The 20,837-nt window shown below is 33.3% G+C and overlaps 1 protein-coding gene across 2 annotated transcripts in view; it reads left to right on the forward strand.

Moving 5' to 3' along the window:
- The window catches only part of LOC125074073 (heterogeneous nuclear ribonucleoprotein L), a 408,322-nt gene that overhangs the window by 23,692 nt on the left and 363,793 nt on the right, over positions 1–20,837 (forward strand). The gene's annotated exons all lie outside the window — the stretch shown is intronic.

The following is a 20,837-nucleotide window of genomic DNA, read 5'->3' on the forward strand; positions in this document are numbered from 1 at the left end:
CAAACATAACGCTGAAACATTTGAATATTATCTATAGACTAGACTTGTGATTATTGATTAGAACACTTGAATTGTAACCTGAGATATGAATATTAATTTGGCGAAGGAAATCATCGTGAGGAAACCACGTCTCGGATGAAATTAGATAGCATTGTAGAATACATTCCTAAACCTTCCTGATGGCGATGGCATCTTCTACGGGATTTTAATTATCTTTCTGATATTATAACGTCCAATAATAGTAGACGTATTTAAATTTGTATCTATAATGGTGAATTTAATACCAGCTTCATCTTTATGGTATACCAATATATTTGTCGAAACAAAAAAAACTTCTTAAATATTAAAATCTTTTAATACATCAACATGTAGATAGAGCACGTGTTGTCATTTAACGTCGAAAAATATAGGTAGGTGCTGAACATGAATGATGTCGAAAAAAATTGTGAACAAATTTTTTTTTCGACGACGCCGTAATTTATGAGTTTTTAAGCAGATTGTTTTTTTTAAACCTTATAAGTATATGATAAGTACATGAAAGCAAAAGGAGGAAGAAAATATGTCATAGAAATCTGTACGTATTTTATTCGGTTCGGTTTAGCTGCTAAGCTAATGAGGATATTTTGACAAATTAACGTCGTTAGATTCACCGTAAGCGTCTTGCGAGTTAAATTATATGTGAAGTCCAACATGGTATGACATACTCCGTCAAGCAACTAAAATAAAATTTGGTAGCCTTCGAAGGACTTCGAAAGATTTCGTATCGAATAAAGGCTTTTTAATTTCATCGTATATAACGATTGTAATATGGTTTTGTTTTGTCGTTCGATGTCACCTCATAATTATCGTTTTGAAATATTCGTTATAATGGAAACAAACACACATGCTCGGTTGTGTGTCGGTTAGTTTGTGTGCGTGTAACCACTACCACTAATTTAGTAAATAGGTCACGTATGTCACGATGTACTTTACCGATTTATTGGTATTAAATGGATTGGCACGAAGAATATGCTACTTTGTTGAGTATGGCTCTGTTTTACTATCGGTTTCGAAGTTAGCTCGTTTATGATGATGATATCGGCTGGTTGTATAGATTCCATTGGAGGTTTATAAGGATTTATTCTAAAAAATAAATAAACAACAAGTATTGAGAATGACGTGGAACTCAAAATATACAGTTTAGAAAGAAAAGAAACACAATTGGCAACTAGCCATAAATTAATATCAAAAAAATTATCCTATCTTTATTTAAAATTGCCCTGAAATTCTTTCTATAACAATTCTCGTTTATATTTGAATTTCTCACTAATTACCGATAATTATCTTTATGTAATCAACTCGCAAAGTAAACAAATTGTGTGCGTGTGTAAAATTTCTTCCGCGTTTTCAGGGAAGTTATGGTAACTGATTATTTTATTTTCATTTTCTTGTTGTTTTTTCATACGATAACTTTTGAAATGATTAAAATGTTTCGAGAATAGTTAATAAATTTGTTCGAGGAATATGTTACAATACAAAAAGTAATAAAGGAATGCTTAGCAAGGAAACATTATCTCGCTAAGAAATTCTGAAACTTTTTGAAGACTGCAAAGTTGAGAGAAAAGGCATTTCTATAATAACAGTTATACTTGATTAGCTCATCGTGATTAGTGCAAAATTGGCAAGCTAACAATTGTTCTGATCACGTGCAAATAACGTTTAAGCTATTGAAGGAATCGACAGTATGACGTCACGGTCTAGATCATCGTAAATCTTCCGCAGCAGTGGTTGAATGGAACTAATGAATTTACGACCGGTGCCAATAAATCAAGTAGGATCGCATTCTTGCAATCCAAATAAAAGAGTATTTCTCTACAAGTTTTACCGTTTTTAGTTTTAAACTTACTGTGGTCAAAGTATTTGATGAGAAGAATTTTTAATTTTCTTGGAATCAGCTAAAAATGTTCTCTTAATATAAGTATTAATTATAATAAAAAAATACATTGTAAGCATTTATCTTTTTTTGAAATATGTCACTTTAAAATATTATTGCAGAAATATCTAAAATATCAACCAATAAATTTACTTTGAGCTATCAAAGTTTATTTTTACAATGAGTACGTATTGAATGTCGTGCGATATTTCCATAATTTTAACCTTAAAGATTTAATGATTTGATCGAGCAAAAGTTCATCAAATGGGTGTGTCTGTTCGAACTTTTCGTGGATAATACCAATATAATGGCAAGCTTCGTGACAGTCACTGTTTGATATTTAACGTATTCAAATTATTGCTTTGACCACGAAACCAAACAATTTTATTAAGAACCTTATTTTCTTGACTGATTGTAAAAGTCCTATCAAATATACCTATGTGAAGTCATTGTTGAAGGCGGTTCTTGATATATCTGAACTTTTAGCTTGAGTGTAATCGATCTGTGCTAAGCACTTGAGCGTGACATTTAATTAGAAGTGTGATCATATATGGATGTGTGCCTGTCCTCATTTGCGATCATACTGCAAATGACTTTTGTACTTTGAAAGATTTTAATTGTGATACGTATGCATCCGTTGTGTGCTCAAATTTTACCGCGATTTAGTTTTGACTTTGTTACTACCAAATCAAACACATTTGTTTTCAAATAATTATGACAGTAATTTTTAAATCGTTAATATAATAATTCTACCGCCGTTTTGGGTAAGCGTCCATAAAAAAACGGTTATAGTTTCTATTACAAAATATTCCAGAAGAAATTCTTGAAATAATTGAACTGGAACTGAATACATTTCACTGTGTATCTGACACTAATGCGTTTTATTTAATAATGGCTCTATGTTCTTATCAATACTCTTCAAAGATTATAATTGCGCAGACGATCGATATTGCTTAATGATCTAATCTATGCATGTATCTTACTATTTCAAGCAAGTCACGAGTTACCGACGCTTCGATCGAACGAAACTAATGAATTCAGTACTGAGTCGAATAAATCAAGAGGCATCTGAGTGGTACAGATATAGCCGACCTTTGCCAGGTATTCCGAGCGTGATGCACGATTAGCGGAGATTAATAATGGTCGGGGCATAGACCCCGTATAATGCGGTGTGTCTGACTGTTCGTTTATTTTTACTCCTCAATATTCACCACTTACAGCAATGAGAGTCAAGCTTCTTATATTTCCAGGGTGGTAAGTCTTCCAATACGCCTTTGATATTCTCAATACTAATAAGCAAGTTTCATTGATGTTGGATTAGGTTGAGGTTACCAATAATCGGGTTGTAATTGTTTGTTTTGATATAGAATATAGAAGTGAAAATCAATGGTAGATTTGTAATGTTCAAAGGAGACGAATGGCATACTTTATCATTTGTACGACGTCTTTTCTTAGTAAATGAGTTGGCATTTGAGAATTTTCCGCCTCTCTTTGAATGTTTTGCAAGGAAAAAGTTATCAAATCTATAAAATTCATTATCGATTACAAAATAAAATTGTGATGCCAGAATTGTTTGATTCTCATGTTTGCCACTACTTTTATTCTATTAATTGTCTAGGTATATGATATCGTCTTATGTACTAAATAAAATGTTGGTACGGTTACTGACACCGGAAACATTTTTTGCCTAAGGAATTATTAGATAGAAGTTATTAAAATTAATATTGTGTTATCCAGATATAGCCCTTGTAAATTCGATGCACTAATATGACATTTCGGCCTTCGAGGCCTCGTCTTGATATTGAACCTGTGTCCAAAACGTTATTCTGGGATGTAGGCTAAGTTGAACACGTCTAGACGTCTAAACAGGGAGCAGGTCGTGATCTGGTTTAGTTTTAGACCTTACTCGAATAAACTGACAGGAAGTTGACAGTACAAATTCAAAGGAAAAATCTTTATTTCATAATACTTGGTACGCCATTTTTGATGATGTATCTCTACTATTTTCTAGTATTCGGAAAACCAAAAAAACCTTTTCTGAATATTGTGTATTATATGACGTATAAAAATGATTTCTATACAATTCGCAGGAAACAAAAGATGCGAGATTATTAAAATAATAATCTCAGTGAATATATACGACCGAGTCGAATTCTTCGCCGAAAATAAATTTTAAAAAGCGTCTTATATTTTCATATGTTTTCCTATGAACGTTTCTGTGAATGTATAAAAAGGCCTTGAAAGAGGAGCAGGGCTTTTGAGTGTGTGTTGAATCTATTCAAATTTATGTAAGCAACACTTGTTCACGCTGTATGAGAACTATCTCGCGATATATGAACTAAGGATTAAGGCCGGACCATTTCATTTGAACGTGACGAGTGCTGTACGATGTTTTATAGCCTGTAATATCGGGTTAGTTTAATTAGAAGATTTGTTTGATGAGTTTAACTGGCTCGTTGAATTTTAATACGAATATGATATTTGTATTTTATGTAGATATCATTAATAATATACTAAAAAATAGCCGAGATGGCCGTGCATCTTAACCGATGATTTCGGGTTCAAACCCAGGCAGGCACCACTGAAATTTCATGTGCTTAATTTGTGTTAATTTATCTCGTGCTCGGCGGTGAAGGAAAAATCGTGAGGAAACCTTAATGTATCTAATTTCAACGAAATTCAGCCTCATTTGTATTCCGCCAACCCGCATTGGAGCAGCGTGGTGGAATATGCTCCAAACCTTCTCCTCAAAGGGAGAGGAGGCCTTTATCCCAGCAGTGGGACATTTACGGGCTGCTAATGTAATGCTGATGTAAAAAAAAAATATCTAGGTGCATCACATTACCAAAACTGAAACGTAATAATTTAAAATTCGATTCTTCGGACTTTCACGGAATTTTATTGGGAATTCCCGATCGCGTTTATTTCAAGGTTACGATATTTTTATCCCGGGAAAGTTTAGGGATTTTGTACGATACCGAATAGCGCATTCTCTACTTTCAAAGCATATTCAATTACAATCGAACGATAGGTCACTTTTGTTCGTATTTTATGCAATATAAACGATCCTTAAGAAACTGTCACCCTTATCAATATGATACTGACGGAGTATCATATTATATTCATGAGAAGTTTTATAAATAGTACTTATATGTACTTAGAATTAATAATTAGAAAGTGCCGAGTGACACTTGGAAACCACGGCAAAAATCTTATGTACTAGGTAACTGCGCGTATTACATTACACAAGTGTGTGCGTAAACACAGTCGACACGAAGATTGAGCTCAATCTTATGTCAGAAATAAAGTTCTCCTGACTATTACTATGTGTCACACTTAGACCATTTTAATAAGTAATTTACCTACTTTTATATGGGCTATAAAGATGAAGATTGTTATGAAACACGAAGAGCATATATTGTAGGATTTTAATATTTTCAATAGAAAAATTACTGGTGACGTAAATATCTCAGGAATAAAGGTCGGATTTCGAAGAGCATTCATCATTCTTCCAATCCTGAAATATAGCTCCTGATACTTTTCCAATACTGATATGTTTTATAAATATTCGAGTCGAATTCTGAAATATTTTATAAACGATAAATTCTTGATGGACTGGACTTTGGGAATCCTCGCAGTAGTGCTTAGATCCAAAAAGTCGCAACTTGATAACAACAAATCTGTACTCGCTTATTCACAAAAGTTTTTTAAATTCCTATCACTATGCCGAGTTCTTGATATTTCCAATATTTTTTGTGTGCGAATCGTTGATGAGTTCAAGGAATATAACAGGTTTGGATATGTTTAAAATGAACTTTAAACATGTCCAGTTATGAAGATATACCACCAGGCTCCGTTGAATTGAGCCGAGATTTCCTTCGATTCTAAATTTGACTGATTTGGCTACCTTTAACTGTATTTAGATGTTTTTTTGAAAGAAATAAAAAAATATTAACAATTGTTGCCCGAAATAGTGTTATATTGAATAAAGTGGTTTTATTATATGTATCTATTTCAAGCCTTCATACCGACTCGTATGCCGTTATGGTAAACAGCGTGACGGTCTTGTCTTGTATATATCGTTGCTATATAATTTTATTATATTAATAGGATATATATATTATTAATGAATACAGTTCTTAAAAATAGGTTTATGTTATTGCAAGACTTCGATTCGTTTTTCGATTTGTGTGCCAATTTTACTTATACCAATAAACGTATAAACAAACATCACGAAGTTAGAGTTTCACTCGTGAATGGTTTTGTTTGTGGTCGGTACATACGATTTTATTCGGATCGTTTATGTTATTGTTTCGTTTGTCGGCATGTTTTATCGAGTTTCAAATGTACTGCGACCGATTTGATTTGACATTCGTGGTCAAAATTATCATAAATTTATTATAATTTTGAATATGTTTGCTATTACTTATTAATACATATGAGCAATGCCTTTTTTGTCTTTACTAATATTGCACGACGCGGATGCAAATGATCAGATTTGTTTACGAACCATAAAAAAATTACACCTCATTCTGACAACTATTTTTATTATTACCTCATTGTTAGTTCACGAACACGAGATAGATTTCATACCTAATTTAATTAATTAGATATAAATTTATGAAAATATCAAACACTTTTCCCGTCAATCAGTGTGAAACTCGTGCACGTTTTTATAATACCAATTAGTTTTTCTCGTTTTCACCTGAAATATTTCCTTTACCGCCTTTGCCGCACGATATGAATAAACACAAATTATGCACATGACAATTAAATCATGACACGCTTGTTTGTTTATTTACATATGTCATTATATATAAAGATTAAGTAACGTTCGAATTCATAATGAAGATCAGATAATTAATATGCACTCGTGAGCAGTTAAATCGCCTAACCATCTAAGTAAAATCATTCATCTGATCTGGTGAAGTGTTTATAATAATTTTGGTGGCGTTAAAAAGTCGTTTAATTTTAAGGCTTCTGGCCAGCTCTTCGCCTTGATTTTGAAAAGATGTTTAATTAGTTCAGATAAAAAAAAAAACGAAAAAATTTGAGTAAACGAAACGTGAATCGAATTACAAGAAATTTAAACTAAAAGTTTATTTCGTTTTGTATCACGTTACTTTGGACATTTAACCGACATTCATGTTAGCTGTTAGCGAAATACTATACACGAATTCTGTAACCGCACGATAATCGCGAGGCCACTCGACATAGCTGCGGGATCGGAATAATCCCCGTGCATGAATCAACGTGGTATGCACTGTATCAGGGGGTTGGCTGTACGCCAATGAGTTAGGGCGGCGATAAACATAGCGTTTTCGATTCGTTGACTACTTCACTTTAAATAATAAGGTATGTGATAGAGATCACAGATGTTTATAAGTCGGGAATTCAATGTTAATTTTTTTTTCTTCAATGCCTTAAAATTAATCTGTAATCGTCCTTTACTATTTTGTTGCGATTATATTAATTAGCGCTTCATTTTTTAATTTATTTGTTGTTTTGCCGTCTAATTAAATTGCAATTTTGTAGTACCGATTCGATATTTTTTTAATTTGTTAATAGCTATTACTTCCGGTAAGTCTGGACAAGCCTGGCCGTTGTCGAACAGTATAGCTATAAACTTAAGGCAGTTAGTTTTCGGAGCCTCAGTGTTAGCAAGACGGCTCCGAAGGACTTGTCTGTTTCCAAGAGTTAGACGTAAAAGAACAACAACAAAATTAAAAGTTTTGATTCAATTCATAAGGACTACATTTGGTCAATAGTTGTCAGGACTTTTACACTGGTTGATATAATTCAATAATTTATAACTCGTAATAAATTGACAGATTGCGCACGTAACTATAATACGTAACGTACGGTATATAATATACATGTACTACAAAAGTATTATCTAAATAGAACTTATAGATGATTTCGAAAATGGAATCAATAATAAAAAAGGTAATTTCTTTATTATCTTTTGTAATTTCAAATGATGGTAACGTAAAACATGAATTAAAAAACTTACACTATTATAATAAATGTTTAAAATAGTTTTATTCCAATATATCATAATGTTTAGTTATGTTTAGTATTCCTAGAAACTTCATAAACATTAACTAGGTATAGAAAATTTAAATCGCTTCGCCTGCGACGCGCTTTAATAGTGATGCACGCAGGTGAGCGTAGACATATGACATCGGACACACCCACGGGGACACGTATTTACCAATAAATTTTAACGTTCGCGATAATGACTAACCGAGATATTTTATTTCGTTTCGTTTCAATGTCGCGTGATGTCAGAATACCGTTCCGTTAAATTTATGTTTATTTTTAAGATATGTTTGTAATCAAATTAATGTGTTTAAGTATTTAAGGAACATTTCTGTTATTCTTATACTTTTAGTGTTATTATAAATACCAACGTCAGTTTGTTCATTTGTTACGGTCTTATCTCTTAACTATTTAAATTGTAAAATTTTGCATATACGTTGTCAGGGAAACACAATAGGATGTAATAATCCTAGCAGATAACACGGAACGCAAATCGTATAAAACCGTGGATAGCAATTAGTTTCTGCAAATGTGAATACAAGTCAAGATTTTCGTATAAAAATAATTACGATTGATCGCTACGAATTCAACTAAAATTACTCATCAAAAGAAAGTCACCCGTGTTTTGATCTTAAAACATTCTAAATATAGTTTTTAAAGTTCACTCTGGAGGTTGTAATGTGTCGTTCATTTACATTAAGACGTGTACAACTCGATGGCAATTACCCACAAAAATCTCTTAATTTACACACACACATAAATCGATCTCGGTTCACACGAAAACAAATAAACAAACGTAAATTACGACATGCACACATTTACATGCGGATCTCGCGCCAAATGAATTAATTTTACGGTTCTACTATATACATACAACGATCGTACACAAATAATCGACATCAATGGACATAGTAACGTTTATTTATTTTTTACTAGATGGCGTTAGTAGTAGATTGTATCGCGCCATAGTATTGTGTTAAATTTATATATGTATAAAAGCGAAATACCAACAATCATTGATTAATAACGAAATCTCAGAAACGATATCACACAAACTTGAAATTTGGCAGGTAGGTTCCTTATAGGATGTAGACATCCGCTAAAAACGGATTATACGAAACTATCCCGAAACTACCAGTAAGTATATGTTATTGATTTTGACGATGTAAATAAATTCGAAATTTGAGTCATGATGGCCCAGTGGTTAGAACGCGTGCGTCGTAACCGATGATTTCGGGTTCAAACCCAGGCAAGGACCACTGAATTTTCATGTGCTTATAATTGATCTCGTCCTCGGCGGCGAAGAAAAACATCGTGAGGAAACCTTCATGTGTCTAAATTCAAATAAATTCCAAAATTTCAGCGTTTGGACTACAAGCCTTATAGAAGTTGACAGTTTTCCATCCGGGCGAGGTGGTTAGAACTGGTTATGGATCCCTTCTGTCATTATCCACTCCACATAGGCAATATGCGCCAATGCTCCCGTCTCTCCGGTTATTTAACTGTTATTACCAATATTAGCCGCCATTCTTATATATATCATATAATCTGATATTAATAAAAGAGCAGAGGTTTTTATATGACATCAAGCGTAGCAATTTTTATGGAAGGCGTTTTATTGTTATGTGTGGTTGTTAATATAACAGACGATAAAATAAAAATGATTTTATAGAAACGTTAGGGATGTTTATTGAACGAAACGATTTTACTTATGCATGCCTTTTTGAAAATCGAAGAATAGTTCGCTGTATGGAGTACTTGGTATCATGACTCGCTCCACTGGGTGACGTCGTCGAAGCCATTACGACTCACACGATATCTTTGGATCAAATATTTTCAATTGAACATTTTTTTAGACAAACTGTACCTGTATTAGAAACCTGACGTATCAGAAAAATCTATACTAATATTATAAATGTGAAAGTATTCGGTATGAAGCAAGATCGAACCGCAAGGGAAGACTAATATGCTACTTTTTTATATTTAACAGTTGATGACCAACACTTAAAAAGGGCGACTAATATCTAATGAATCTCTAGTAAAAATTCTTAAACCAGTACAGATTAACCTAAAGTTCAGCTGTTCGACATGTATGCCCAGCCCATTAGTTTCCAGTAGTTTCTGCCCGCGGAGGTCTTAGTTGTCTGTGTTACCCTTTTTTCTTTTCTGTACGTGTATGCGAAATAGAATGATAATTAATTGTTTGAGTATTTGATCCTTCAAAGTGTAACAAACAAATAACTAAACATATGCAATTTATATCGGTGTTTTTCGATACGTATAAATGCTTTCCAAGTAACGATATTCTTTTATGACGGCAATATAAGTTTTAATAATTCTTGTAAAAATAAAATACGGTTGAAACGGTAGTTATACTTTCGTTGAAGAAACGTTATCAATTTCGCTGCCAAATTTTTTATTAATCCATATCTTACTTAGTTTTATTTCGTGCTGGAAATCTGAGTTGGGTTAAAAATGTTGCATATCATCGTGAAAATTGTTTGAAAATTGGCACGTGTCGGAAGTTTTTCGCGAACACGTCACAAGTGTACGCCAATTCTCTGTGGAATTGTGTGGTTCTTTAAGCTCTTCTGACTTCTGGTCTTTGTCTAGCCGTGGGGTATATATAAACAATATACTTACAAATAAATATATAGATCGTATTTCACTTAATCTAACTTCACATAGATATTATTATAGTGCATAAATGTGCACAGAAATATAGTTGTACTCTTTATTTTCTTATTTGACTATAAAGATAGAGGGAGAGGGAGAGAATAGGTACAGCATCAATTGATGTAATAGTATTTTAAATAACTTTTAATCCTATCACCTAATAACTATCATGTGCAATAACTTGAAATGAACTAATATTAAGAATCTTGTTTCGAATTATTTCTGTCTTTATCCAACGATAAATAGATTCATTTTATCTTTTAGTCTTTATACAAAAATTTGATCTAAACATTTACTTTATCAAATCCATAAGGACGAACAGTAAGAAATAATCATAGAAATATAAGTCGTTTTAAAATGTCTGAGAGACACACAGAAGGTTTTTCTTCTGTTCTTTCGAAGTCTTTTATATATATGTAGATATATCATATGGTAGAGTTGTAATAACTAAACTATAAGATGCGATAATTTTGATACTGAATTACGTTTAAACTACTTTGTTAATAGTACACGTGTGTTTTGATTACAAATTTATTGGAGCTTAATATAAACCAGTGGTCGTTTACCTTTAAGAAATAGTTTTGCATATAATTAACATTATGATATTTCGCTTTAAATCAACATATTTGTGGTCAATTTTTGAGATGCTAGCAATAGCCAAATAGAGAAACTTGAAAGATTTCAAACTCAATTTCAACTCAAATTCCTTTATTCAATATAGAAACATTACACTTACTTATTGATGGTCAAATTAAACACTACCACCGAAACACTAACACTTCTTAGCAAAACAAGAAATTGAGTGCCATGGTAGATATACCCTACTACGTAAATATGTACACGAGGACCTAAAGATCACCGTCAAACAAGAGATCACTAGATATAGTAAGAGTTGTCTGACGAGAATATCAACTCAATGAACTGCAATCCAAACTAAAGGGCGCAGGAAGGACATATTCCAGATTGAAACGGCATAGTGTCCCTACACTTACCGTGATATTTGGTGACACTACATGAAAGGGATTCGCAGGAATTCCTTCTGCTAACGAGACACAGATCGAGATACCTCATTTGAATGGCTTATTCTGTTAACAAAAAAATTAGGATTACTTGAAGTGACTGTTAAGTGACTTAAAGAGGATACGCAATTTTTTATGTTATAATTCTAGTATAGTTAATATCGCACGTTTTGGTATTTTACCATCCTTGAAACTTCTTTGCTAGAAAAGCAGCGACTTTCCCATGACTTTTGAATATAATAATATGAATTATTAAGAAACATCAAGATTTAAAGTTTGTTGCGAAAACAATTCTTACGAATCGTAGAAACATCGGGCAAATGCGAGTCGGACTCGTCACTAAGGATTTCGTATCACAACATCACACTAAAAGATTTACCAGTTTTCCTATACTTGTGCTTCAAGATTTTGCTTCTGGCCAAATTTTTTTTAATCAAGGTGAACAGTAAGTGCCCCATAAGTTTTGATTCCCTTTGCGAATGTGTGGGAAATGCGACATAAACGGCCATGTCTTTTGATTGCGTAGACTTGAAGGTTGATTTTTTCACCACTCCAAGGGTCCGCGAACCTTTGTAGATGTAATTATCAACTTTATACCTCTTAGCGTTTCTGAGAAAAATGGTCTTGACGGACTGAAAAATAGACAGCAAAGTGATTTTACTTATAAAATAACTTTATTTTATTTTTCCTTAAGAGATACGGAACCTTAAAAATGTCTAAATTTTACTTAATCAGTAATATACGTGTCTTTGTCTAATGTATATACATATAGTTATATATATAGTACATTGTAGTAGTTTGAAACTGTAAAGTACCTTAATATAATAGTTTCAACAAGTAAAATTCACTCGTAATTTATAGAGATATTATCTTTCGTAATGCAATTTACACTGAATATAATTAGCCATTTGCGTAATATATGATACTTACTGTAAATCTTGAGCGCTTTATTGGTTGCAGCGTTCTTTAGATAATCCGATACGATTTTAATATCGGACGCGATCTGACGTCAACAAACGTTAACCGCCATAAAGAGAAAAACATTTTCGTCTCAAGAAGTTTCTAGTAAACGGATAGTATCGAATGAAGTCTATATAAATTATCTGTATTGTGGTGGTTCATGCAATGTTTATATATCATTCGGTGGTAGGACTTGGTGCATGCCCATTTTGGAAGTAACTACCTTAACATATATTCGAACAAACGTCGATACTTTGGATTGTTGTGTTCCGTCGATCAAATGTAAAGATATTTTTTTATAGTTGTAATGGAATAGCCCTTTGTCTTCCATCTCACCTGATGGAAAGTGTATATAAAGACGAAGGTGGTACACGCCTATCCAAAAGAAACCTGTTCACTCTACTCTTAAAGGCAGGTCGTTCCAAATCTTGGCGACTCTCACTAAAAACGAGCTGTCAAACCGTTTAGTTTGACTTTTGCGTATGGATGTAACCTTTGCCTGCGCCTAGTAGTCCGATAAAAAATGGAGATGGCTCAATCAAGAATAGCTAATATTCCTTAAAGCGCCCTTAATATATACTTTGTGGTGACCGCTTACTAACTTGTGGACCGGTTGGCAACTCCGCCTTCTAATTTAAAATAAAAAATTGTTAGCGAGAAGATAAATCGTATCGAGAGTTGTTAATAAGTTCAAAGTATTATGAGAATCGTAGGCGGAAATCTTATATGCAAATTTCAACCATATCTCAAAGGAATTATAGTTTAATATTAATTACTATGATAGTTTCATAAAATGTCGCTATTAAGTGGGTCAAGACATAACCTATCTTAGCTTTATTAAGCTTTGAACATATCGCTCTATTATTATAGAGAAGTTAAATTGTATATTCATTCTTTTATCATAGTCAAATGACATAGCTTTAATATCACATATAGCTAATATTAGGAATTCATAAATTAAAATTAAAAAATCAAAATACATTCTTTATAAAATGTAATGTAGCCCGTACGGGAAATAGATTCTACAAAGAACCGGAAAGAAACTCAGTAGATACTCTTTCCTACGATTTAAATGAGTGAGTATGTCAATAAAGCACAACTAAAATTATATATATATGCTTTTTTCATCTTTAATATAATCTCGTATTGAGTAATGTTTTATTTATCAATGTTTTTTTACATGAGCTTAAAATTTAATAGATTAAAATTAAATAACGTTAAAATTAACAATATTTATTGTAATTAAAACATGTGACCCTCTTTTATTGTCTTGACAGGTGATCGAAGGACTGGTACACTTTCTGCACACAAATTCCGATTTCTGACGAATGAATGACTGATTAAAATTAATATAATGATAACTACATTTAATCACTAAACAATGAAAATAAAAATTACAACGAGAAATGTATTTTTTATTAAGTCCTTAACCAGTGGCGGATTTACAAATTTTCAAGGTATAGGCTGTAAAGCTTTTGCCGCCCTTGCCTCCACAATTGTCAAATTGTCATGTCCTAGATTATTTTTACAATTCAAAAATTTCGTTGGAATTGTACGTAAAATAATGTTTAGGTGTATTTTTGAGCAAATTAAAGCTCAATCGTGTAAGATTTGGAAGGCGGGGTAATGCATGCCACTTACACAATTGGTAGACGTGAATAAACAGAATAAATCATCTTTATTGCGTTTACAAACAGTTGAAAATACTTAATTCAGTAAATTTATATAATTACGTTACAATACTTTTTTGCGTGATTTTTTGTTGGCAAAATCATCGATGATATCGTCGTACGTGATTTTGTTCATCAATTCTGACTCTATGCACAAAAGAGCTAAAGCGTTTAATTTTTCTTGGCTCAAGGTCGATCTCAAATAATTTTTAACCCTTTTTAAACAAGAAAAACTTCTCTCACCCGAACAATTCGTCGCTGGTGTACATAAAGCCATACGAAGGGCTATGTCCAAGTTCGGATAAACGTTCTGCAAACTCTGTTTTCGCAGAAACGAAGATAGACTTTGCAACGATGGAGAATCTGGTTTCACCAGAATGCTTTGCGAAGAAATGTGGCTTCGAAAATGTATGCATTCTTGAACTAATTCAGTCTCTAAATCATTAGGGTACGTTTCTTCCAAAGACCGAGCCTTTTTCGTAAGGGTTGATGATGACAATTCGCTCATTGTGGTCAGAAATGAAAATTTTTCATTGAAATTGTCGTACGCCTTCTTCCTTTTTTCCAATTCGGATGCGAGTCTATCAATGATGACGAGAAATGTGTTGATTTTGAAAGTATCACTCGCGGTCATACTTATTTCTTCCTCGAGTGTTTCGTCAGCAAATTTTTTCCTTTTCGGTTGTCTTTTTCCGAGGTCTTTTGCGTATTGCTTCGACACACTTAATTCCATCGCCATTTCTTCAAAATACTTGAAGTTTTCCCGTTGATCCACGAAAAACTTGCGAAGAGATTCATAAAGATCGGCTACGGTAATCAAATCGACGGTAGAAGCCTGGATTTGAACATTTACTTTGTTTATTCTTTCCAAAAAAACGTTCCACACAACAACCATCAACGCCGTTTCCATTTGATTCAACTTTGAAAGAATTCCCGTTGCTTCGTTTCTTGTGACAGGCTTCTCCGTGCAATCGTCCCTGATTACTTCCAAAGCTTTAATGACTTCGTGCCACGAATCTCTCAAACTTTTACACGCATCCTCTCTAGCTGACCAACGTGTGAGGTTTACTCTCTTGACTGTTTTGCCTTCTCCAACTTCAGTCATCAAAATCTTCCAGCGTTGTGTCGAACTTGAAAAAAAAACGTATATTTCTTGGAGCAACATAAAGAATCGACAAGCTTCTGTGCACGATTCAGCAGTCGCTGTTGCCACTAAATTTAAAGAATGGGCAGAGCAAGGAACGAAAAAAGCAAATGGTGCTTGACGTTGAATTTTAGCCTGTAAGCCATTGTATATCCCAGACATATTTGCGGCATTGTCATAAGATTGTCCACGGCAGTCTTGAATATTCAAACCCAAGGTTTTCAGTTCCGAAGCAATAGCAGCAAACATTTCTTCAGCTTTATGTCCCACTGAGGGCAAAAACTTGAGGAATCTTTCACAGGGTTCTCCTGTTTCTGAAACATATCGGATCACGAAGGTGAGCTGGTCCACATGCGCTATATCCGGTGTCGAATCGATAATTAATGAAAAGTATTTCGCCCTTCTTATCTCATCTCCAATTTGCTTCAATACTTTATGGCCCATCAAGAGTATCAACTCATCGCAAACTGTTTTCGACAAGTAACTGGTACTTCCGGATCCTTGATTCCCAAACCGCTCAATATGACTGGCTAAGAAAGGATCGAACTCAGCTAACAGTTCCAGGATCATAAAATAATTCCCGTTGTGTGGATCACCGAACTTTTCACTTTTTCCTCTAAAAGCGAGACCTCTTGAACACAGCCGCTTCACTACAGCAACAACCCTTTTCAAGACGTTTCTCCAATAAGTGATTTCTTCATCAATTTGCAAATGAAGTAAATTATCGATTCGAGAATCAATCGCACTTCTAGCTTTCAAACTAAGAATACTGGATTTATGACGCGCTGAGTTTTCATGCTGAGCTACTCGAAGTTCTGCATTTTTCCAGTCATTAAATCCTTCGTTCTCGAACTGAGTTTTATTCTCCAATGGACCAAATGCTAAACACGGCCCGCAGTATACGGATCTCTTACTTTCGGAGTAAACCAGCCAATTTCGGTCCTTTACTTCATTGTTTTTCATTTTTCTTTGGAAGATACTCACTGACAAGAAACGACGTTGATCAGCATATACTCTTTCACTTTTAGAGAAGTCAGAACATTTGTTTTGATCGAAGCCGCATCTTGCAATAATTTCCCTTAAAGTGTCGTTAATTTCCCATAAAGCTGGATCCTTGTTCTGATCTTCAGTTGTTTGCATTCGATCATCGTTTAACGACTCGGTCCGAGAGGCATCTTCAATTTTGGAGCACTCGTCGTCAAAAATACTATCATTAATTTTGGAGCACTCGCCGTCAAGAACACAATCATCAACTTTTTCTTTAGTCGATAGTTCAACAGATGACAGATGGGCAGCCGATTTGAAGTCCGTTTCATCCTTTCCAGATTGCATTGTTGACGTTCCCGACTTTTCGATACAATTTTCATTTTTGAAAAAACTGTCAATTTTTGTGGTTTTTCGTATGATTTGCTCTTGTTCTTCTTTTTTTATTTTGGCCTTCTTTTTGTACTCCGCTCCGCTAAGTCGCTTTCTACCATCACTCATTTTTACAATTTCTTTTCAGGAACTGAAATGGAAAGAATGAAATTAAGAAGTTTATTTCTCATACGCAAGCAACAGCATCCTTCGTTCCGAATTCCCGCAATAAATAGTTAGCGTAACGTAATTTTTGTTATTCTATCACGAAAAATCGAAACTTCTTTGCATAGTTTCCGATGAATTGTTTATTGTGAATTATTATTTCTATGGTTTCATGTTTGCTTCATTAAAAAAACAAAATGATAAGATAACCATGAGCAATCTTTTAGAATATCTTATGGTTAGTATGAAAATGTTCAAAAGTTTAACGAGACCATGTTCCAAGCTTCGAAATAAAAAATATTTTTGAAGGGCTTTTTGAATGAATTTATTCGTTACAGATAATTTATTGTTATTTATTGGGATTATTAAAAGTTTTTACTTACCGGTGTTGTGAAAAAAATCATACAATCCGCGAAACACGTCGAAAAAAAAACAGCACACACCCGCGTAGAAATATCAATTCGGTATGCAATTACAGCAGCACGCTAAAGTCACAGTTCGCCTTTGTTGCAGCTGTATTTTGGAGGTGCCGGTAAAAATCACGACACTCCTACTTATACTACTCGAAATTTTAAAACGAGGAATTTGATTACAATAATGATTACAATATATTTCGTGAATTCTGGTTCGCATTTACTAACTCCGCACAACATAGAGCAGAGAGCGTCTCGAATCGCGACCCAGTATTATTCGCAAGCGTAAAACTCGTGGTTTTCTAGTTTCGTGCCTTACGGTAGGAAAAGAAAAAGACATTTTCTATAATTTCGCTCTTTACACTCATCAAAGTGCGGGGAGAGGGCGCAAAGACCGATTACCGATTCGCCGCCCCCAACCGATTAATGGTTGGGGGCGGCGAACTAGTTGTTTCACTCTAGAATATGGAAGATTGCTAAACAGAAAACCGTCATCCAGAAATCTTTTTGATTTCTGGTAGCAAAAAAAAAAAATCGGTAACCAAATTTGCCGCCCCAAAAATCTGCCGCCCTAGGCTCAAGCCTACTCAGCCTGCTGGTAAATCCGCCACTGTCCTTAACCGTGCCGTGTCTCAAATTGTAGATGAATCGTTCAACTTACAAGTTGGAGACATTGAAACACAACACTGATTTTTATTGGATTTCACTGGAAATCAGATTCATATTACCTTTTTTATTTCTACCAATTTATAGTCACTCGTAGGTACAAATATAGTCTTATTAAATAACAAAAAAAAAGATATACCATTATAATTATATAATATATTCTAGAGTTTTTATAAATCCATCGATATTTATGTTATAAAAACAAGAGTAATTAGTTAAATATTATTTCTCCTGTTTCGATCGTTTGTGACAGAAAGGGACAAATCAGTAATTAACTAAACACACGCTAAACAACGTTCATAAGGTGAGCCGAACGTGTTTATACATTATGAAGGAAACTAGACTTTAACGTGAAGTTAATAATGTTCAAAATACTTCTTTTAATACAGCTATATAATACAGCTCAATTCGAGTTTTAGTTGAAAATTAGCTTTGCTGGATAGGATGATAACGAGCGACAAATTTAATTCGCCACTGTAAACGTCATGTTACGACATTTTATTGATTTGTCATGTCATAAATGACATTTGTGTTGACATATCAGTGTGTTAGTGTGTGTGGGAGTTTATTTTATGTTGAAAGCGAATGTGTTTGTTAATTTTGCATTGATAGTTATGCTATAAATATTTTATCGAAATTCCTATTATTGAATATCGAACTACAAGAAAATTTTAGTTTGATATTTATATAAAGGATTATGTGTATGAAATTTGGAATATTATATAGAGCTTCTAATTATTGTAGATGATGTTCTTATGATCGATTTTATTATTATTCTTCAGCATTAAATAACGACTATTTAAGCGAAGCCCCTTAAGAATGTCGCTGTTGAAAAATATATATTTTAATTTGGTGTACAGTAAAATGTATTTTTACATATAATAGTGCCTGCGAAAGGAGTAAACACAGCTTCAGTATCTATTACAATCACACTCGACTGGAGAGATCAGATACACAGACAGCTTTATGAGCTTTCCTAGACGTATTACACTGTACAAGTGTGTGCCGACACACACAACTAAACTTTTTATACTCTCAGAATCCGAATCAATTATGTGTATATATATTTTTCTATGGAACTTTTTTGACCTGACCTGACTTCACACTTTGAAGCTGACCTCACACTAGGAATCTTCAGCCTTTCAAGCTGTCCACTAAACTAACGAGGGTGACGCCAGTAATTGTTGTTAATCACACGTAGGCATCCAATCGTGATTATTACACAATCATGAGACTTACGTTGGCCCACACAAATGGCATTACTATGTCAGTGTATCTATATTGATGTTTACTGTTATAATAAATGATGAGTAGGTGATAACATACGTGTACATTCATTGTAACGAAATACCTTCAGATGACAGTGTAAGCTAATGTGGCTTATATAAAAGAAATAAACTCGTTACACTTCCACTGGGTGACTTATGACACACGACACGATTATTCATTAAATTTCATACTGGGTATGCAGATATGAGATATTTATATGATAGATATTTATTTATGTGGTTTTTTTTTAAATCATTAGTTAATTTATGTATGAGAACAGTTAGAGTTCTACGATGAGTTTTATTCTTCCAGAACAAATTGGTGACGAAACAATAGTTTTCAAATAATTATTTTAACCAATATTTTTGTCAATCGTTTTATTCGAAACTTCTCGAATTAAAATCATCGATATATAAATCAATAATGAAATAAATCAACAATACATCTCCTTATAATACCTCAATTGAATTTGCATAATAAAATCAATGAGTCGAATCTCATTCAATATCGAGATTTTATTATGAGAACTCCAAAACTAATTAGAACTACCTAACGAACAAAATCGAATGGTTTTGTTTCGCAAAACTTGCGCCACCGTACAATTTCTTATTTAGTTACGGTCCAAGTTGTATGAAATAGCGATTTTTTACAGAATAACTAAGCATAAACGCAACCAGTTACAAAAGAAAAGGTGCTCGGTTTTCATTAATTATTTATTCAAATATGGAAGTAATTACATGTTTCAATAAAAATATTTAAACCTCGACCACGAGAGGAAACAGTTTGTAAGTATTATTCTTTCCAAAATTAGATTCTAATGTATGCGAAATAACAAAACTGGATTTTACAAGTTAAATCTGACTGTCGATTATAAAACGAAGATATGTACGTTGTTGGTTCAGTTTTTACGATATTTAAATACATGTTTTAAAGTGCCGCGTCATAGGGATAATTTAGAAGATTTTTACATATGTATATACCGATACGAATATTAATACTTGGGAAAATACAAGAAAAGAGCATACATATAAAGGCCGAAAAAGCACCCACAAGCTCCCTGTTGTCGCTGATGTCCATATATGGTAACAACTTTCCATCAGAGGTCAGCTATACAAAAAAAAGGTATAATTATATAACATGAAATACTGCAAGCGTTTTTGGTCATATACATCCCGTTTAAAATAATATTTGTCGTCTAGTTTTCAGTGTCCTATATAAAACGCTTACGCTTATGACTTTTGATAATTTTACAAACATCTGGAAACTTCGGAATCTCATTGTTTCTACGAGTTTCGCAGGCTTATTGATATTCTCTACGACTTTAGATATGAATATACATTGGATATTTAATAGTTCTCTTTTATCTCGACTTCTTCGGGTAGATTTTTTAAAATGATGTCTTGGTACAACATTTCATTTTGAATCGTTTACACAGCGTGAAAGCAGTTATGGATATTGCTTTAGGTTTATCAAAAGTTATAACATAGATATTAAAATATAATTGCGTTTATTTAATGTCAACCCTTCTATGGTAAATCTAATATT

This window comes from Vanessa atalanta, chromosome 26, assembly GCF_905147765.1.
Source record: "Vanessa atalanta chromosome 26, ilVanAtal1.2, whole genome shotgun sequence".
Classification (NCBI taxonomy): Eukaryota; Metazoa; Arthropoda; class Insecta; order Lepidoptera; family Nymphalidae; genus Vanessa; species Vanessa atalanta.